This window comes from Phaenicophaeus curvirostris, chromosome 1 (genome assembly GCF_032191515.1).
Source record: "Phaenicophaeus curvirostris isolate KB17595 chromosome 1, BPBGC_Pcur_1.0, whole genome shotgun sequence".
NCBI lineage: Eukaryota > Metazoa > Chordata > Aves > Cuculiformes > Cuculidae > Phaenicophaeus > Phaenicophaeus curvirostris.
The window spans coordinates 154,775,929-154,798,729 of NC_091392.1; the positions used below are offsets into that span (position 1 = coordinate 154,775,929).

General features: G+C 36.9%; 1 protein-coding gene across 2 annotated transcripts in view; it reads left to right on the forward strand.

The window, feature by feature from the left end:
* The window catches only part of GPC5 (glypican 5), a 643,004-nt gene that overhangs the window by 280,696 nt on the left and 339,507 nt on the right, over positions 1-22,801 (forward strand). The gene's annotated exons all lie outside the window — the stretch shown is intronic.

Genomic DNA, 22,801 nt, shown 5'->3' on the forward strand with positions numbered 1-22,801 from the left:
GGTCTGTAGGGTGAGCAAGGAATGAAACCAAGGATAATTCCAGGTCCTGGAGTTAGGTGAAAAAAGTTTGGCCAAGATTCTATCCTGTAAATGTAAATACTGTACTTTGAGTGAGTTGAAGAAGTGGATTTTTATTTTTTTATTTATTAGCAATACAAAGTTGTGAGAGGTGTGCCATAGGAGATTAATCTTCAACAGTTGGCTGAAAACATACTTGAGAATCTGTCACAGTATTACACCTTGGGCTTTTTCTTCCAAAAATTTTTTAAGCAGAATACTGAGGTGCAGGCTGTAGGGGGTGATGGTCAATTACACAATGCCACAACTTTATATAGTGTTCAGTAGACATGTTTTGCCAGTTATTTAATGAAAGGTTGTAAAAGTAATAGCTACAATTCATCTAAAAAAACCCCAACAAAATAAACCCTCCAAAACCTGCATATGCACAACATGAGCAAGACTTTCTGCTTTTTAATATAAATATCTGTTGGCTTTAAAGGGAAAATTGGAAAAGATTATCTGTCCTCCTGCTATTATGAGTAAGTGTATTCTCATTAAAGACCTTTACAGATCAGTTTCTCAACTCTATTAAAAGAAGTTTAAATTGCCTTTTGAGGCAGACTGATCCATTATGCAAGACACTTCACCACTTGTTCAGAGGGGAAAAAACTACAGCATTCTACATGGGATATTCAAGCATAAAATGAACCTTGTAATCTACATGGCTGCAAGTTTTTGCAGGTTCATATCAGTACATTTGTCCTCATGCAATTCACAGATTTTAAATATGAACTAATGATCTATGATTTCTAAATATTGACTTTTTAAAAAAATTGAGCAGAAACAAACACTTAATAGGAAGGAAGGCGTGTAATATCAATGCCTCTACATAACTTTCTTCTCAGGCTTAATTTCTCCCCTTAAAACTTGGTCCAACTTTTTTCTAAATTAAATAAGAATTTGGTATGTACTTTAATGTGACTACAGTTTGGATCCATGGAAGGCATTTAGTGAAGGTGAGAAACAAGCAAGATCAAAATTCCCCTAAACGAGGCTTTAGACCTACTTTAGTATTTAGAGAAACCCTAAAGAGAAGGAAATTAGAACTGTTCTTCCTCCTGTACTGACTTTGCTGCAGAGAACTGCTGCTTGATGAGTCAGTGTATATTTATTAGTCTTGAATTGATAATCCTTTTCATTATCTTGTGATAAGTTCTGCACACTTTGTTGTCTACAGTCCCCTTTATCCTATCCAAAGCCTAGGTTAACTGAATACTTCAATACAATCAGAAAGGTTTTCACCTGCGTAGACAACCTTCCTTCCTTATTCTTACTTCCCCTGATCCAGGGCAAGAAAGCAAATGCAGCGTTAACTCTTTAGCAAGCAAACAATATCTGGCCACTACAAATCTGTATTAAAGATTTGTTTTTCTAGCAGCAAATTGCTAAAGTATAAATTTGTCATTTTGATGCTTTATAAATTTATGAAAGCATATAGGCAAAAAAAGGAAACAGAAGCCCATAACAACTTTTCCTTCCTTAGAAAGCAAACACAGCTCCACATAAGTATCACACAGTATTTCTTTTTCCTGAGTCTCAATAGACAACTAAACCAATTTCCTCCGTGAGATAAATTTATAAGAGCTTTTAATGAAATATTGCTTTATTTGAATAGAAGATTAATAGATTTTAAAATTATGAAAGATTCATTTAGTATGAGCTGCCTAATATTATGTCATGTGCGGCTGAAATGAAGGTACTAAATACCTTTAAAAATGGAAGAGTTTATTCTATGTAAATCTTATTTTATCAGTTTTGTTTGTCTGGAATGATGATCATGCATATGAATATATGCACCCATATAAGTGATCATACGTGCACATAAGTGCAAATCAGAATACACATACACACAAATCTTGTCTGAGAAGGAGTATATAAATAAATGTGGTGAATTGACAGTGATTTATGGAATCATTATGGCTGGAAAAGTTCTCTAAAATCATCCAGACCAACTGTCAGACCAACACCACCATTCCTACTAAACCATGTCCTGAAGTGGCACATCTACACGTGTTTTGAACACCTCCAGGGAAGGAGACTCCACCACATCCCTGGGCAGCCTGTTCTGATACTAGACCACTGTCAGTAAAGAAAACTTCTCTAATACCCAATCTAAACCTCCCCTGGTACAACTTGAGGCCATTTCTTCTCATCCTGACACTTGTTACTTGGGAGAAGAGATTAGCACCCACCTCACTACAACCTCCTTTCAGACAGTTATAAAGAGCAGTTGGAGATCCCCTCAGCCTCTTCTTCTTCAGGCTAAACAATCCCAGTACCCTCAACCACTCCTTCTAAGTCTTGTGCTCCATACCCTTCAACAGCTTCATTGCCCTCTTCTGAACAATCTCCAGCACCTCAGTGTCTTTCTTGTGCTAGGGCCCAAAACCGAACACAATATTCAAGGTACGGCCTCATCAGCGCCAAGTACAGGGGTACAATAATTTTGCTACTCCTCCTGACCATACCATTTTTGATACAACTCAGGATGCTCTTGGCCTTCTTGGTCACACAGGCATACTACTGGCTCATATTCAGCCGGCTGTTGACCCGCACCCCCAGGTCTTTTTCTGCTGGGCAGCTTTCAAACCACTCTTCCTCAAGCCTATAGAGTTGTATGGTATTGTTGTGACTAAAGTGCAGGACCTGACAGCTAGCCTTGTTAAATCTCATACAACTAGCCTCAGCCTAGCATCCCAGTCTATCTTGGTCCCTCTGTAGAACCTTCCTGTACTCAAGCACACTCCTGCCCAATTTTGTGTCATCTGCAAACTTACTAAGGGAGAACTCCATCCCCTCATCCACATCATTGATAAAGATGTGAAACTAACATTGAGTGTTGTGAAACTAACAGACCTATATGTGCTGTAGTGAACCAATTTTCCTTTTAAAATGCTAAGGAGAACAATAGTTTGTCCAAATTCTCCAGAACTTATGCTGTAGTCTGAAATTTATTAAATAATCACCACCAGTCATCCAGACTGCTCCTTTATAGATAATTTCAATGTTCTTCCCTAAAAGTTAGTCTGATTAACTTGTATATATATTCTAACTCATCTACTACAGCCTTTCACTGTGGTGGAATTCAATGCTCATATTTTCTAATTTTAAAATAGGACCTAAACTAGATTTCAAATATTCAATAGTTGTCATTTAACATAATTTCATTTAGTGATGGAGTGAAAAGTATTTTCTTATCACTTAAGATGGAATATTTCATCTGGCTTTGTTCCAAACAGAAATATTCTTAGACTGCTTTGACATGCTGTATTATGACCAATGATGATGAACTGGACATCTGTGTGAACTTTAGGTTCACACAGTGCTAGAAGAGCTTTTATTCCCAATATGGTATAGTACTTATTGGCCTTAATATTTGCCTTAGAGTTTTCATAAATACTTTCAGTTTCCTTTAGCAATTTCTTTTATTTCCCAGTTGTTGATTTTTACAAATGGCTATCAGCTTCTCCATTTTTCCATTGATGATATGTATCTTTGACGCTTCCTTGCCATTAAGTCAAAACTGAATTTCGCTTCTGCAAAAGTGTTTTTTATGTAAGTCAGTGCACTTTTTCCCTCCAGAAATCCTAGAGAGCAAATAGCTGTTCCTATCAATATTTTGGTAAGTCTTACTAGGATTCCACAAAAGCAGAGTATTTGAATGTGTGGGTAACTTGCATGCCCAAGGAGCCTAGAGAATCAGGATCAGTGTTAAAAATCGCTTGTTTAAAGAACGCTGTAGCAATTCCTCCTCCCTGGTCTAATAAGTTATCACTATTCCTTATTTCTATAGTTTCTTTTCACTTGTGATCCCCTCATTAATTTTTTAAAAACAAGTAAGATAAAATCAATCATTTTTATTATTATTTATTACATTTAAAGCTGTTGTGGGTGTGGAAAGTGTATGTAATCAATAATAAACTATAAACAAAAATTAATCATAATCTCAAAACCAGTGATAAATTCTATTTCCAGTATAAACAAATGTGCATGTGATGAAGTAACAGGCTGCACACAGTTCTAATGGGAGATGAGAAGATTAGCTGCTTCTTCCAGATAACACTTGACTCTGGAAGAAGTCCCACTGAAATAGAGGGTGAAAGCATACAGAAGGTTGTTATTCAGTTGTGCTTTCTGTTTTGATTTGCTCATTTGTGTGAAAGAAACAACTTGAACATATTATTTTCTGAAATTTGTCAAAATATTGAAAGGTTTTGGGTTTTTTTAAAATTTAAGTCTCATGTACTATCATGAGGTTTTTCTGCATGCATATACATGCATGTATGTACTTATACAAGGTATTTGAAAGTGAATGTGGCAAATAGACATGAAACTTACATATTAAGGATATGATTTAAGTCAATTGAATGTCTAATATTTCTCATTAGCAAAAAGAAGCTGCAGAAAATTTCTAGGTCCAGTTCTGTTAGCCCTTTGCGCATTAAACTTGTATTGGAATAAAGGAAAGCATAGCGTAAGAGTTTGAAAAATCAAAAGAAGCTCTAGCTGTTAAGAATAGCATACACTTTTATTACTTATTTGAATATTCATCCTTTGATTATTAAGAAATTCTTGGAATTTGGCTATCTGGATTGTTTTTAACAAGTGTAAAACTAGACATATTTTTTAAATTATTAGTTCAATAGCCAGAGAGCATTGTAAAGTGCAAGAATTTTGTTGTTATTGTTCTTTCTGTTTGAAATCACAGTTGTTCCATAAGTGATTGAGAACAAAGCAGTTTAAAGTAGATTAGCAAACAGAATGGGAAATGGGTAGGACAAGAAAAGGTTTTCAAATATTTCTGGAATATTATGAAATATAGACAACTTGAGGAAAAGGAGAAAAGAAAAAAAGAGGCATAGAAATAGCAGTGCGTATAAAATAAAGAGGCAATAGCTTTTAATGTATTTTTTTTTTTCGAAATAAGTCTTATGTTCTGCACAGTGATGTTTTCCACTAGGTTTGATCTGAATGCCTTAGAATAAAATATGCAATGTCCAATGGGATTTTTGCCTGGCATCCAGCTGTTTCTACAGTAAGTTGCAAGTCTAATTTTCCTTCTGTGTCATATCTTCCAGCCCAAGGTGTATCTCTTGGATACCCTGGGACTTCTCAAATAGTACTGCAAGCTTAGTTTGCATAGCTAAGTGAAAATTACCAGGTTCAACAATACTACTTTTTTATAACCTTTAATATATGTTTTATGAAAGCTTTTATTCAAACAGGATTAAAAAATACTGAAGGACATGAACTATAATATTATATTGAAACAGTACTGATTGTTGGTTTTATTCTTGGGCCCAGAAAATTTTGAGAGCTGAATGCTGAAAAATTAAGCCTTTAACATTGTGTTTTAACAAAAATTGTATTCTTTCTCCCTTTCTCTATTTCATATAGGTATGTGAAATGATTTAAAAATTTTATTGTAAAAGTGTCCAAAGGTCCCTTCCAAATTCAAGCATTCTGTGATACTATGAAAACGGTACCTTTCAGCATTACCTCTTGAATCCTGAACTTTTGATATTCTAATCATTGTTTGCTCTCAGTTTATCCAATAGCAAGAGGATACTCCACAGCAATATTCACTTGATACTGGAACTTGAGACCTTTCCTTCTTAAAAACAGGTTGTTCTGTGCAGTTATAAAGTATGATTTCTTTATTGCTACATTGCTTCTATCTTAATAATGGTCTATGAACTTTTTTCATTATACTTTCTAGCATGGTATTCAACAGCATCTTTTACAGCTTGCATGTTTTTAATCCAGTCCCACCACTTAAGAAAGAATTATGTGTTTAGCAAAGTATAATCGCCAAATGCTTCAAAGTCTACGGGTGTTATGCTTCTAAACAAGTTAGGTGTTTCAGAAAACAATACATTCTTCCTTAGAGTAGTGGAAGGCTAACTCGGCTCATAAAGTAAAAAATACTTTTTCCTTAAGGAATATATTTTATTCTTCACAATCTTTCCAGTGAAACTGCAATAATTTAGATAAATGGAAAACAGTATTTCAAGTCAAAGCAATTAAAATGGAGTTTTTTTATATATAAACTGAGACTGTGTTTTTTTGCCATGTCTGTACATTTTGTTGAATCCATGGTTACTGCAACTATATCCATGAAATTAAATTGTTAACCCCAGATCACAGAATCACAGAATCACAGAATAACCAGGTTGGAAGAGACCCACTGGATCATCGAGTCCAACCGTTCCCATCAAACACTAAACCATATCCCTCAGCACCTCATCCACCCGTGCCTTAAACACCTCCACGGAAGGTGACTCAACCACCTCCCTGGGCAGCCTCTGCCAGTGCCCAATGACCCTTTCTGTAAAGAATTTTTTCCTAACGTCTAGCCTAAACCTCCCCTGGGGGAGCTTGAGGCCATTCCCTCTTGTCCTGTCCCCTGTCACTTGGAAGAAGAGGCCAGCACCCTCCTCTCTACAACGTCCTTTCAGGTAGTTGTAGAGAGCAATGAGGTCACCCCTCAGCCTCCTCTTCTCCAGGCTAAACAACCCCAGCTCTCTCAGCCACTCCTCATAAGGCCTGTTCTCCAGCCCCTTCACCAGCTTTGTTGCCCTTCTCTGGACTCGCTCCAGAGCCTCAACATCCTTCTTGTGGTGAGGGGCCCAGAACTGAACACAGGATTCGAGGAGCGGTCTCACCAGTGCCGAGTACAGAGGGAGGATAACCTCCCTGGACCTGCTGGTCACACCATTTCTGATACAAGCCAAGATGCCATTGGCCTTCTTGGCCACCTGGGCACACTGCTGGCTCATGTTCAGTCGGCTGTCAACCAACACCCCCAGGTCCCTCTCCTCCAGGCAGCTTTCTAGACAGACTTCTCCTAGTCTGTAGCACTGCATAGGGTTGTTGTGCCCCAAGTGCAGGACCCGGCATTTGGCCTTGTTAAACCTCATGCCATTGGACTCTGCCCAGCGGTCCAGCCTGTTCAGATCCCTTTGCAGAGCCTCCTTACCCTCCAGCAGATTGACACTTCCACCCAGCTTAGTGTCGTCCGCAAACTTGCTAAGGGTGCACTCGATGCCTTCATCCAGGTCATTGATGAAGACATTGAACAGGGCTGGACCCAGCACTGAGCCCTGGGGAACCCCACTTGTCACTGGCCTCCAGCTGGATTTCACACCATTTCCCACCACTCTCTGGGCCCGGCCATCCAACCAGTTTTCCACCCAGGAGAGTGTGCGCCTGTCCAGGCCAGAGGCTGACAGTTTCTCAAGCAGAACGCTGTGAGAAACTGTGTCAAAGGCTTTGCTGAAGTCCAGGAAGACCACATCCACAGCCTTTCCCTCATCCAGCAGCCGAGTCACTTTGTCATAGAAGGCGATCAGGTTAGTCTGGCAAGCTACTATACGGGGTCAGTCTGGACGTAAAGTTTATTTTGTGATACTTAAGCCCAGTTAGTAGCATAGGTAGATTCTTCTCAGTGTTTTTTCCCCCGAGCTCCAATCCCAGTCCTGTCAGTTCTTCAGCCATAGCTCATCTCCTTGCGTTGGGGCCAGTTCTTATTGCACTGAGGAAAAGAAAAAAGTGACCAATAACATTTTGCAGTGTTGTTACAAGATCTCTGAACTAGCTGGTAAATCTACATAGCAGAGGGCTGTGCAGAGTTCCATAGAAATAGTAGTTTAAGTCTACAAATCGGAGTAGGTAATAGCCTCCTTCCTAAAACTGATGTTAACAGCAAACAACATGTAAAACAACTTGAGTCAGCAAAGGTCATATTAAGAAACAAAAAAAGAAATGATAAACCCAGGGTGGCATTTTTATTCTCTAAATATATTTAGAATCATGTTTGTTCCAGCAGGAATTTAGAAAACAAGGAATGGCTAAAAGTTCTGTGAGAATATGAGCGTTTCCCTATCCCAAATGCATGCTCTAGATCAGAGAAAGAGAAAAAGATTCTACCACCAAGAAGTTAGATCATTTACCTAGCCAAGATGGAAATCAACTACATCTCCCTTTTCCAGAGGAGACAGGGAACATCAAAGAGAAAGGAAAGACAGCTCGATGACTTTGGGATTGGATATTTTTCTGGAAACTGAAAATGCTGGTTCTTGATTCAAATGAAACAGGCTATATCAAAACAGGGGTTCTGAAAGAAAAGATTGATTTTCTTGTGGTTTGGGAGGGGGATCCTGAGCTGATGCTGCCACTTCTAAATTTTACATCACGAGGCCTTAATCAAAGTCTGTAGCTTATGGATACTTACATGCCTCAGAATAAGCTCTGTGATATGCAGCAAAAAGGAGTGCCTTGAACTACCTAGAGCAGAATATGTGTGCTGACAGTACTGTGGTTTCAGTTTACTCTTTCTCACAGCCTGGGGAACCATAATGGGTTGAAAGTCTGCCCTGGACATTGCGCTTTTTCTGTCTTTCAACTGAAGAAAGAGAAATGGTTCTTTCTTTCTTCAAAAAGACAGTGGAACCTCTGTAGAGGTCTCATGTGGGGTTCTGTAGCCGAAGTTGTTATTTAATGCTCTGGATCACAAAAATACATTACAATCTGCAGAGATTAAAATGTGCAGTTAGCCTATCTGCCTTTTAATGATATGCATTTCAATAGAATTACTTGTCTTTGCATAATCTGGCATGCAAACTCCGGTATGTGACAATGCTTCTGAAGTTGTAAATATTAATTTTTCTGTTCAGAGGAATGCATATTCTCTTCAGAGCTGACAGTTAATACATAATTGTCAAAACTTCTTCATATCTTGAGTCCTAGAATTTTTCCAGAATTTCATGAAAGAGAAACTCCTCAAGTGCAAGAGTATTCTTCATACTCTGCATTACTAGGTTTGCAACAAATTTGTACCATATGTTCCTGAGAAGTAATTAAACTGTACGTGAACTACTTAAAAATTCATGAAATTTCCTCAGTAATTTTTGCATAAATTTCCTAAACAAAAGTAAAGTCAAAGCATGTATGCCTGACCTGAAAATGAATAATAATAGATGTCAGTATATGGCTGTAACTAAACCTGAAATGTTATGACTTGCAATGTGAATTTCACTTCTTTGATATGAACCACTTAACTCACTGACATTTCACAAGAATGAACTTTGTCCTATGAGCAATAGTCACAATTTATCACCTCTTCAAAGTCTATACTGTTAACCAGTTTCTAAAAGTGTTTTCATGTAATTATCCAAGGCTCCCCAAACCATTTGCCATACAACTAGTTTGTAAGTCGACTGTTTACATAATTTTATCTCCTAAAGATACAAGCCTACTGACAATTTAGGACAGTAACAGAAAGTACACATTAATACCATAATTTGTTATTTATACACAGGCACATATTCATTATAACATACAAGAATGAAAACCATGATAAAGCATGTGAGCTTTCTAATCACTGTGACCAACACTCTTTGCCATTATTGTTTCTTTTTCCTGAGTCGCTTAAGTCTTTTTTGAAGCTCTTCAGTGAGAAATATTTAAACTGTTTTTCTTCTTTGGATGGAACTACTGAAACCTTATGCTTAAGAGCTTTCATGCTGTCCCAGAACCTCATTTACTGTACTCTCCTGGGCATAATTCACATTGTAGTATTCAACAAGGACCTTCTCTAATTCTGCAGTGGTGCCATATTTTTTGCACATAAAAAAGTGTTAGTCATTTATTTAAACAGTTTAAGGCTGAAAATGTCTGGGCTTATGTTATATTGCAAGTGGATGATTTGCTATTGAATTCTTACCTTACTTCATAAGATTTAACTTTATACCTTGTGCATATATTATGAATTTGCTGCAACAGAAAAGAAGTTAATGTCTTTATATATTTGGTGTCTGTGAGTGTAAAAAGTACAACTGCACACATTAGCATTTTATTTCCTCCAAATGTCTGCCAGTTAAAGATCCCTGAGGATTTTGTTTAATTTGTAAGTGAAAGCTGGAAGCCATTCTACTCTCCCTGAGTCTGTCCTCCACACCAGAGTTCAATTACACATCTCCCCTATGGTTTCCTTCACCTGCAAAAACAAAGCAAATATACTAACAGAAAAAGGACCTGCATTTGAATTAGACAGGTACATGTCAGTTAAGTGGATATATATGCAAGTGGGTAGCCAAGCTGTCGTTCCTCACCCTTGCCTCCAGTGAAAATAAATCTTCTTTATTTACTTTCAACCATTGAATCATCCAAACCAACATATTCTGCTTGATTAAAACAGCTAAATCTTTCTTTATGTATTGGAAGGTCATGGCCATGTTTTTTTCCATATTTGTCGCCTGCTTCGTTAATCAGCAGAAAAACTTACGAACATTTTCTGTGTGGAAGTACAATACTTTCATACATTACCCTTTTCTATCCTCAGATGTTGAGATACAAGCGAAAGTTGTTGTTACAAGCAATGAAAAAGGAGGACAAAAACTATATGCCACAAAAGTAGATGTGTTTTCACAGTATCAAAAATTGTGATAAAAATTGAGCGAGAAGAGATATATATGCTTTTAAATTAATTTATGTTACCTTTGGCATATAAAACCAAAGTACACTTTTGTAGGCAAGAATTCTTCTTCAGTTAAAAAAATAATCTGATTCAGCCAATACAACATAAAAATAAAACCTGTAAGATGATGTAATCATCCACACCACAAAATGATAGAGAATTGTTTAGTATTCTGACTGTTTTGTCCTGCAATGGTATTACTGTCATATCCAGCATTTTGAAGTCTGAGCTCAAAAGCTCTGTATGTATGTACAAGAGCAGAAGTGTGTGTGCATAAAAACAAACAGATAAAGGAGAAATTAATATAAATCATGGGTCAAAGAATGTCATAAATGAGGTTAAAGAGAACCTTAAGAATTATGTAGTCAGTGTTATGAGAGGTAGGAATGCTGAAGCAGTGAGTGGAAAAAGATAATTATATTGAGAGTGTATTATTGTACTGAAAGAAGATGGCAGATTGATAATGTTCATAGAATCATAGAATAACCAGGTTGGAAGAGACTCACTGGATCATCGAGTCCAACCATTCCTATCAAACACTAAACCATTCCCCTTAGCACCTCATCCACCCGTGCCTTAAACACCTCCAGGGAAGGTGACTCAACCACCTCCCTGGGCAGCCTGTTCCAGTGCCCAATGACCCTTTCTGTGAAGAATTTTTTCCTAATGTCCAGCCTAAAACTCCCCTGGTGGAGCTTTAGGCCATTCCCTCTTGTCCTGTCCCCTGTCACTAGGGAGAAGAGGCCAGCACCCTCCTCTCCACAACCTCCTTTCAGGTAGTTATAGAGAGCAATGAGATCTCCCTTCAGCCTCCTCTTCTCCAGGCTAAACAACCCCAGCTTTCTCAGTCACTCCTCGTAAGACTTGTTCTCCAGCCCCTTCACCAGCTTTGTTGCCCTTCTCTGGACTCGCTCCAGAGCCTCAACATCCTTCTTATGGTGAGGGGCCCAGAACGGAACACAGTACTCGAGGAGCGGTCTCACCAGTGCCGAGTCCAGAGGGAGACGAACCTCCCTGGACCTGCTGGTCACACCGTTTTTGATACAAGCCAAGATGCCATTGGCCTTCTTGGCCACCTGGGCACACTGCTGGCTCATATTCAGTCGGTTGTCAACCAATACTGTTGCACCAGTATTTTTCATAAACATAAACTAGGTACTGTTGGCAACTGTCCTGATACTGAATCTGGACAAAAATCTGAAAAAATGATGACAGGCATAGAAATAAGAACTACAACAACAACAATACTAATACGACCCTCCTTGATTTTAATTATTTATAAGAATAAGGAGGGTTTGAATAAGAGGTGGTTCTTGGAAGAATCTTGGCATGCTTTTGGAGATTAATATCACTGTTGGAGAAATTTATTGTGTTACATATGTCATAAAATGTGTTTAAGTGCTGGGATACAGTGGCAGTACTTTCCTTCAAAAAAGTCATCAGAGAGGTGGCTTGAACAAAGACTGTTTCCCAGATTATCAGAGATGACATGGTAAACAATGAATAGTGAGGCAAAATACCACAAACCCAAGGCTAAGAGCAAATTTTCAGTTTTTCATTCTGCTGATTGATCTGTCATTGTTTTATAGATACTTTGCAATGTGTTATTGTCCCCAACCCTTAGACACAGCTGGTTTTCTTTTGAGTATCATAATCCCAATTAAATTCCTATTTGGTTTAAACGTAGAGGAAAAGTTGCTATCTCTCTGCTTTTTGATTTGCCAGTAAATAAGTGTTCTAAAAATCTTAGCATCACTTTTTTTTTTTGTTTGCTGTTTGCTGTATCCCTGCAGAGACAGATAATCCAATGCCAAGTAATTTTGTCTCCCTACCAGTTTTAGTTGATGTTGGTATGTATCAATGAATATTTATCATTTGAAAATCACCACTGACTTGAGGGTCATCATCTTTTTTCACCTCATGCCCAAGGGATGAAAGGATCTCATGACAAACCTTTTTTTTTTCAGCTTTTTTCTGCCATCTTTTCTACAGGAACCCATTAGAATATTTCAGACCTTGATGTGTTCAGCTCTAGCATTAACTGTACCTCTGACCTCAGTGGGAGCACCTTTCGGTATAATGTTCTTTCCTCATTAAAAAAGTTCCTGAAAACTTCCTGCTTTTTACACATTATAATCACCCTTGCTAAAAGAGGTGCATGTTAACTGTCAGTACGGATACATCTCCAAAGCATGATTTGTTTGCATCTGAGAAACACAACATCATATAAATTATGTTTGTCCTCTATAAACTTAGTGGCACAAATTCACCCGCTTATATCCCTTTCTTTTTTTTTAATTTAAAAAAGGTGAAAGTACCACAAACAACTAAAGATAACTTTTGAATGGATAAAAAATACTGTCTAACACAAAAAAAAGTTATCATTGCTTATTGATTTCACAGCCGATGAGTGAGTGACCCACTAGAGGAACAGTACCAGGTGGTGCCTACAACAAAGGCTACAGATGCACTAGCTCCCTTTCTAGTCAGGACAGACACAACCTAGAAGTGATTAGAGCCTCAAATGGTTCTTTTAGTCACATTACAGCAGATCTTAGAAACCTGAACCTGTTCTTTGGCTGTCAAGAGGTAAATACTCTTGGAACCATATAATCTTTTTTTTTACTTCACCTCACAGAAAAGAACAGACATCCTGTAGAGTGAAACTCATTCTTTAGGAACAAAGCAATTTTTTTGACAAAGGAATAGCAGGCAAAATGCGTGAAAACTTTTTTTTTTAGAAAGAAAAGCAGCAGCAAAGTCACAATGGAGTAGTAAGGTTCTTTTCCTTTGCCATCTTTTATAAAATGATTCAGATGTATGCTGTTCTTCACTGACCGATTTCCTTTCTTCTGTCCTTAATACCAAGCTGTTATTTATACTACAAGAGAATGAGGACATCCACAGCTGTGGGAAAAAGGGCAAGTACAAAAGAAGGCCAGGACAAGGTGCAAAATGTAACACTCTTTGTATCAATGAAGAAGCTGAAAAATGAATTGGTACAGAGGAGCAGAAAAAAAAATACTACATTATTTATTCTGATGTAGTACAAGTACACTTAACTGAAAATTAAAAGACAGTTAGGTACTCATGATTTAAACTTTAAAATACCTCATGATTTGTAAGACTTGTGGCAGTCAGAGATTGAACATGGCTATTTTTTATGATTTACATTGACAGTATCGATCCTCCTTGGCCCTTCTTCTTTTATTGATGTATTTGTAGAAGGATTTTTTATTATCTTTCACAGAAATAGCCAATCTAAGTTCTAGTTAGTCTTTAGTTCTTCTGATTTTATCTCTATATGATCTCACTTAATCTCTGTACTTCTCCTGAGATGTCTGCCCCTTCTTCCAAAATCCATGTATTTTCCTAGTTTTCCTGATTTCCACCCAGAGCTCTCTGCTCAGGCAGTCTGGGATTCTTCCCCACAAGCTCATTTTCTGGCACAGAGGGACAGCTTGCTCTTGTGCTGCCAGGAATTCCTTCTTAAAGATCATCCAGCCCTCATGGGCTCTTTTGCCCTTAAGGACTGTCTCCCATTGAACTTTATTGACCAGCCTTTTGAACAGACCAAAGTCTGTCCTCTGTAAGTCCAAGGTGGCTGTTGTAGTGACTCCATGCCTCATCTCCCCTTTACTTCTCCTAGAACTGAGAATTTTATCATCTCGTTGTTGCTATGTCCTAGGTGTCCTCCAACTGTCACGTCTTCCACAAGTCCTTCTCAGTTCAGGAACAGCAGGTCCAGCAGTGCGCCTTCCCTCGTTGGCTCACTCACTGGTTGTGTAAGGAAATTGTCTTCCACACTCTCTAGAAACCTCCTGGACTGTTTCCTCTCTGCTGTATTATACTTCCAGCAGACAAGCAAAATATTCATATTTCCAGCTTACTTATTGCATATTAAGTAGATAAAAAAGAACTCATCAAAACCTGAGTTTTGCTTACAATCAGTTCTAATTTTCCAGTAAAATTTTATCAGCCCGGAGAATTATTTTGCTTTCTCAAAGCTCTCTTTTTAACCAGAGAAATTAAATATAGTCTTATTTAGTGCCTACTGAGTTCATCAGTCCTTAAAGTGATCAGCCATTTAATAACCATTTGATTATAGTTGAAAAACAGTATTGGTGAAAAAGAAATTGCTACCAAAACAGATCCTGTGTGGGGCTAATATAAAATATTTATCATAAAACTAAGTTATTAAAGATATAAATCCTTAGCTAGATAACTAGAGTGTTAAAATATCAGTAATATGGAATAGCTAAAGAATCTGAAACTGAGGGATTTCAATCCCATCTAACTACAGTTTCATATGATGGTATTGTTTCCTGTTAAATGGTTTAAATCAATTTTACCTTAATTTTTTAGGAAGTGTAAGGATCAAATCAGATTATTTTGCACTAGTCATTTTGTGACTTCTAATAGAGTCTTAAAAAATCCCTGCCTTTGAAAATTTCAAGATTAAGCCTCCCCACTGCTAAAAACCAAGACATTCTTTGAAGATATTAGAAGGCTCTTAAAATTGTAAATCCTATTCTGTATTTAACTATTTAAGGCTCTGACTAACTGAAAGATCAGTCTAAGAGACAATTTTAATAGTAATTATAAAACTTAGGTTTTGTCTTGTGTTTGTGTAGATGAAAGATTGAGATATTTCTTGAGCTTGGTTTGCCCTGTAGATTTACTGGTGCTCTGCACAGTCCAAATCTTTGTTAGACAGGAAACCTTGATGCATAGAAGAAAGCTTTGTAGTCCAGGGTCTTCTAAAGCATTACCTTTAAGAACAAAATTTCTAAGAACATCATGCAGCAGAGAATCTAATTGTCCAGTAACATAGACTGTCTTGCTTATGTTCTGTGAATACCTAAAAAAACCCTAATTCTACTTCAGCTGATTTGACAAAGTTGAAAGAGAGCCATCAATGTGCCCTGGTGGCAAAGAAATCTAATGGTATTCTGGGATGCATTAGGAGAAGTGCTGCCATCGTGTCGGGGGAGATGATCCTTCCCCTCTGCTCGTCACTGGTGAGGTTACATGTGGAGTACTGTGTCCAGTTCTGGGCTCCCCAGTTCAAAAGAGACATGGAAGGCCGGCCAATGAAAAGCCATGAAGATGCTAATGAAGGGACTGGAGCATCAATCCTTTGAGGAAAGGCTGAAAAAGCTGTGACTGTTCAGCCTGGAGAAGAGAAAACCTGGGAGGAATCTTATCAATGTGTAAAAATATCTGAAGGGAGGGCACTTATTTAAGTGCCCAGTGACAGGACTAGAAGCAATGGCTTATATATGCTACTCAAATAGCAATAGTTTAAACATTCATGTCTAAGAACCTAGACCTCACAAAAAGATATCAGTTTAGATAAACCTTTCTTCAGCATTACTGTGTGGTTGATTCTGTGGCATGGAATGTATTTGGTGATTTCTAGCCTCTACAGCAAACTGAGAATATAATACATGATTAGGAAGAAGTCATGGAATTCAGCACACCAGTGCTTAAGACATTTTATGGATCTAGCATCTAGGCCAAGACAATTGATTTTTCATTTGTACTTCACCATCATTTTCCTATTCTAGAAAATGTTTAGTGGGTTACAGAATCTTACTGGATCTAGATTTAAGATTTCTGAAATGTGGATAGCCGTTCTTTTTTTTCTGCTCTTTTTCTTTGTTACATATATGTATCTTATTGCTTTTTACACAGGAACTTCACAGAGTGTGTATTTTATTTTTATTTCTGTAACATAATAATATTCCATTTTTTAATATTTGAGGTTCACCTTTGGAAAAAAATTGAATTTAAAACCTGTCTTACTTTGTTTCATCTCTTTGTACCTTTGGTATTAATTGCAGTGGGTGCTAAGTAGTTAGTTGAAGTTTCTGCATTTTACTTGTACATGGATTTGTGATTAAAGGGAGCTGGAAATGTAATCAAACTTATCATACAAACTGTAAGGTATCCTTTTAAGAACACCTATTCTACCCTGTGGGATTCTGTAGAATAAATCTTTTTAATACCACCAGCTGGAAGGGGTACAGATGCAATTAAAATATCACTGAACACTGAACACAGTGCACTCCAAAGGTGGAAATTAAAGTCTGTGTTTCACAGTGCTTCCTATCAACTGGTCTGTGTCACTTTCTGTAATGCTTCACAGGTAGCTATGGCACTTTCTGTGGTGGGGTATGTTTTTCTTCTCAGTGAAATTTTATCAGATTTAATAACACTAATAGGAGTTCAGAGTATGCTTTAGAAACAGCTTGCTTACTGTGTGTGTTTTTAATAAAGACGGTTTTCTTTTTCTGAGCTTAAAAACAAACAGAAGCAGATTATTATATGACTGCAAGAGCAGAGTGTGTCTTATTTCGCTGTTAATGAATAACTGAAGGTTGCAGGTCACTGACCCTGCGTCTCATCTGGTGATAAAAAAATATAATTATGACTGTTTAAACAATGCGCTGCTATGCTTCTTGTGTAAGTCTTCAGTCCCAAGTCTATTCTTTTTTTTTAATATATTAGGAACTTATTTCCTTTGTAAGTGGATTGTTTTTCTTTAACATTAGACTGGACTTTAAAAACAAGAATGCACAGAACTCATCTATGCTCAAGTCTGAAATGTTTTACTTATTATGTTTTTTCTTTCACAGTATCAGAGTCTTTAAGAGAAAAGAAACAAGCTTCTGCTATAAATTCTACTTATACGTTGAGGCCTCTAATAGAAACATGCTGTGTAGAATAGGCTTCTGCAGAAACTTGAAATATCCTGAGGTTGAAACATGCATCATTAGAAGACATGGTATGATTCAATGACATTTTTGTGAGATAGTTTTATAGGTGTATCATTTTGTCTTTGAGTTTACAGGCACTACTTCAGTTCATAGAGAAAAAAACACATCAAAAAAAGCATAAAGTTGACAATCTTGACTGCAAAAGATGGACTTTGCGCATTGTATAAATATCCTTTTTAAAAAATGGACTCTTTATTCTCTCTGGTCATGAAGAAGAGAGTAACAAATTCCTTTCCCAGCCTTACTTGTCTTTAGGAATTGGTAACTAGGGAAACAAAATACATTTTGTGAAAATGTATTATCCACTTATGAAATTGAACATATTCACGACTGTGTACAAAATCAAAACATATGTTGAATAAAACTTCTTCTAATTCTCTGAAGACATAAACTGCATTTCTTTCTGTTTTGTTAGTGTAAGAACATGCTCTTTGATGGGAAGTACAGGAGAAGGGCTGGAAAGATTTTTCATCACTGTATTTCCAAGCCAATAATTTAAAAATATATAATTTGATAAATTAAGATACTTTATCTAATTTTGCTCTTTCTTGCAGATGTAAGCTAAAGGACTACCTTTTTTTTTTTTATGCAGAGCTTCTCTGAGAAGAAAGTTAAACTAGACTGAGTTTGGTCTCTTTGGAGTGATAATGTTAAACACAATTACAATATCTACTTTTCCAGATTAGAAAGATTCAAAGATCAGGTAATAGATGAAGTATCACTTTGAACAACTGTGAAGTTTTGGATCTGGTGTGTAAGCAGTGTGAATAGAAATGGCAAAAGTACAACTCATGACTGAATTTTTCAGGTGGTCCAGAGTGCATACACTGTATTTGTATGGAGACATACTTTTCCATTTGTCTATTTGATCTTCCTATTTTCTGTAATTGCAGAAAAGTATAGATAAGGCAGGAGACACACGTTTGTACTAAAGGAAGATTCTCAATAAATTCTAAGTGTCTGAGAAGCACAAGACCCATTGACATTTAATGAGACTTAAACTTCTGTTTTCTGATTTTGAGAACTCTAACATATATTTTTGTAAGTTTGTAAAAATTATTAATTTTAGAGAAAAATAGAAAACCCAGCTAGTGGTTCTCAACATCCTGAAGTTGAACACTAGTGTTAAATGTTCTTTCTTCCAAATGAAACTATGATGTGGCACTTCATTCAATAATTTTTTTTTCCACTAGTGAAAAAGGAGGGGCTGTTTTTGAAGACTAGCTATTTATTTCTTCGATATACATATAATTAAATATCTGTAAGTACTAGTTCTTTTGGAGAGACTTGCACTTGAAAATTTGTCAAGAGTACTTGGGGATCTCTTTTCATAATCATTTGAAGATCTCCTATATGCTATGTTTATATCTTCCTTATATTCAGACCTCATTCATGCCAAAAGGTCCTGCAAGTGAATGGGACACATTATTTTTTACGCTAACAATGTTAGGTTTTGATAAACTTTTTAGCGAACTAACTTGGAAAAATCTCTCTTTTGTGACTGAATAATCCTGAATAATCATAGAATCATAGAATCATAGAATAACCAGGTTGGAAGAGACCCACTGGATCATCGAGTCCAACCATTCCTATCAAACACTAAACCATGCCCCTTAGCACCTCATCCATCCGTGCCTTAAACACCTCCAGGGAAGGTGAATCAACCACCTCCCTGGACAGCCTGTTCCAGTGCCCAATGACCCTTTCTGTGAAAAATTTTTTCCTAATGTCCAGCCTAAACCTCCCCTGGCGGAGCTTGAGGCCATTCCCTCTTGTCCTGTCCCCTGTCACTAGGGAGAAGAGGCCAGCACCCTCCTCTCTACAACGTCCTTTCAGGTAGTTGTAGAGAGCAATGAGGTCTCCCCTCAGACTCCTCTTCTCCAGGCTAAACAACCCCAGCTCTCTCAGCCGCTCCTCGTAAGACTTGTTCTCCAGCCCCCTCACCAGCTTGGTTGCTCTTCTCTGGACTCGTTCCAGAGCCTCAACATCCTTCTTGTGGTGAGGGGCCCAGAACTGAACACAGGATTCAAGGAGTGGTCTCACCAGTGCTGAGTACAGAGGGAGAATAACCTCCCTGGACCTGCTGGTCACGCCGTTTCTGATACAAGCCAAGACGCCATTGGCGTTCTTGGCCACCTGGGCACACTGCTGGCTCATGTTCAGTCGCTGTCAACCAACAAGCCCAGGTCCCTCTCCTCCAGGCAGCTTTCTAGACAGACTTCTCCTAGTCTGTAGCACTGCATAGGGTTGTTGTGCCCCAAGTGCAGGACCCGGCATTTGGCCTTTTTAAACCTCAATTGAATAAATGCAATTACTTCCAACTGTGAAATATCATTTCAATATATATTTCAATACATTTTACATTAATTTAACCCAGCAAAGCGTATGCCTGTCCAGGCCAATGGCAGCCAGTTTCTGAAGCAGAATTTGTTAATTTATGAGTTAAAAATGTGGAATCTGAGTCCTGCCTATCTGTAGCTAAGAGGTTGCAGTTAGCTGCTGCACTGCACAAACTGTTTTTAAGGAAAATGTTTTATTATGATTTCCTAGTTGTTAACTATCATTTAAAGGGAGACAAAAACATTTCGTGACTTAATGAGCAAACTGAGATTTCTGCAATGAGTATTTTATTTTCCACGGTGTTGTTCTTATTTTCCAAACAGAGAATTCATTCATGACACCAGACAAGAGAATCTTACAGGAGAAAGAAGTGTCAATTTATCCTTCAACATACAGCTGAAATGTAAAGCCTATTTGGCCTATGAAGCATCCTACAGGCTAGCTGTTACCTCCACTGCTTTCTACACAATGGTCTGACTATTTTCCCTCTTAGCACAAGATGTGAAGCCCATGGTGATTATGAATACCAGCGTATGACAATCTAAACTGACCTTTAAGAAACCAGGAAACCTGAGTAAAGAGTACAACAGAACTGTAGTGAAGTTAGAAAATAATTAGCAAGGAGGCAAGAGTAAGGATTCAGAAGTTTAACTGTGACATTTTTCTCTGGCCCCCAGCAAAACAAAAATGCTCTATAATGTCATCTGTTTTTTAGCTTCTTTGCGATTAAAGAATTTTACATTTTTCGTATGTATAGGCTGATATTGTAGAACAGGTTTGAAAGCTATTGGTTATAGGAGGTCAGTTTGAATTATGCTAGAAGTAACTAGCTTTCATCTGGAAAAGTTACATACTCAATTATTAGGTACTTCCGTAGGTTTTTCTTTTTTTTCCTGTTCTTTGAAATAAGAGTTGTAATATTGGTCTGAAGTTTGGCAATACAAAAATAAAGCTTACTTAAAATTTAAGAAGTCATTATTAATGGCTAGTAATCAAATAAGTGTTATGTAACATTTAGCAATTTAGTCTAATTTTCCTGTTGTTAAGTGTTAGTGTGACCACACCTGTAAATGCCAATTATATCACATTAATTCCTATTGTGTAGACTCAATGAAGTCAGCAGAATCTGCCTAGTAAATTGGCAGGGTTTAGCCAGGAGCATTGTAAGTAAATGTATCAGTTAACTTCTGTAACCACTTTCATATATCAAAATAGAATTACAGTGTTTTCCAAATAATGCTTCAAATTACTTTATCAGAAGGACTATGATTCCCCAATAACTGCTAGAATATTTTAATTGCTGTGTCCATTAAAACTGAAATATATGTACCATTTTTTGTCATTACAAATGTGTCTCTGGTAGAAATAATTTTTGTACACTAATGTACATTATAACTGGGTTTCTACTTAAATAATTCAACATCACTTTCTTCTAATCTCAATTTCAGTGTTCCAGAAGTCATAATGCAAAAAATGTGTTTTATAAGCCTTTACTCTAAGACTTTGTGGTGGTAAATGGTCAGTTAAAAGTGAGAAATTGATGGAAATAATCTGTTGTGAGATGACTGATCTAATTTCTTTCGATGAAGTTCTAAAATTTGTGTTCCATACATATTACATAAGGACTGAAAGACAGAACAGACTTAGAACTTCATTTGCAAGTGAATCTCTCCAATATGTGCTTATGTAAAATATTATGGGTCTTTCATATGTGAACTCTACTTCATTAACTCTTGATAGCCAAATTTACAGATATATCTTTTGGTATTAGCAGAAACTTCAGTACTGTTACTTACAAGATATTTGCTCTATCTTTGACTATACAACAGCAATTATTGTTTCTGTATGAAAATATAGGCTAGGAAGATGTCATGTGGATCACTGAGTCCTGATTACCGCAGTCCTCAACCATACAACAGATGCTCCAGTCAGAAGAATCTCAGAGAGCATCTGTTTGTTCTCCACAGGACCCCAATAACAGATCAGAAGTGAATGTTTTCTTCCTTAAAACTCTGGGGAAAGCAACACTATTAAATCATTATAAACAAAAATCTGTTCCTCAACAGCTGGAATTGAACTGGGTTTCTTATGACAGACTGAAAGTTTCTGTCATTTCTGGAAACATACTTTTTAGATTTTCTGATACTTGTCTTCCATATAATTAACTAAATAATACAAATCATATGGCTTTATGCTATAGTGGAAATGTTAGTGCAAATTCATCCAAGAGTGCAAATAGGTTACTTTAACAGAATGGAGCCTGTCTTGCAGCTCTGCACAATCTAGGGAAAATCTTTAACTGAGGAATCCTAATTTGAGAAAGCTTTGATTATTTCGCTTTAGTTTTTATCCACACATGTTCAAACATAAAAAAACAATGTGTGCAATAATATATGCATGAAATATTTAAAATAAAAGCACAATCTGTATAAGGTCATTCTCTATTTACTTTTCTGTCTACAAGTGTCCAGTCAGTTACCTTACTCAGTATAACTATGTGCTTCATGAAGAAAAACTTGTTCACTTCTTCTTATATAAAATGAATCATAATTCACACTAACATTTTACATTTCAATTTTACTGAAATTATTTTGTTCGTGGATTATTGGGGTGTACCAGATTGTAAATTGTACCTAGTAACACTGAGTATTAAACACACTAATACAACAGACTCTTAAAAGTGAATGTAATTCTTGTTCCATACTTGTTGTGACAAACAAATCATCTGTGATTAAATTCCAGTGCAGAAATTTCGTCAATTTTGTAAAGAAAAGGTAAATGACTTTTCATTTCCCTGCTATCTACATCTTCAGAGATTTTGACAGAACAAATTTTTATATACTGTGTCTGTTTAAAATTTTTATTGAAATTGTACACACAGGTTACGTACAGGATTCTGGTGAAGAGAACCTGCTGCTTTGGGTATGTTATTTCCTAAATAATAGATAAATAAAGAAGAGTAGACTGCAATATATAGGCTTTTTCATCATAATCACAATTATGAGCCCTTGCATATTTGAGATTAGAACTGGTCTGGTTTTAGTGTAAAAAGTGCAACAGATCATTTTTGAAAATCTCAGGCCAAATCATTAAACACCATTTATTTTGCAAATTACCAGAAACAGAATTACAATATCTATTC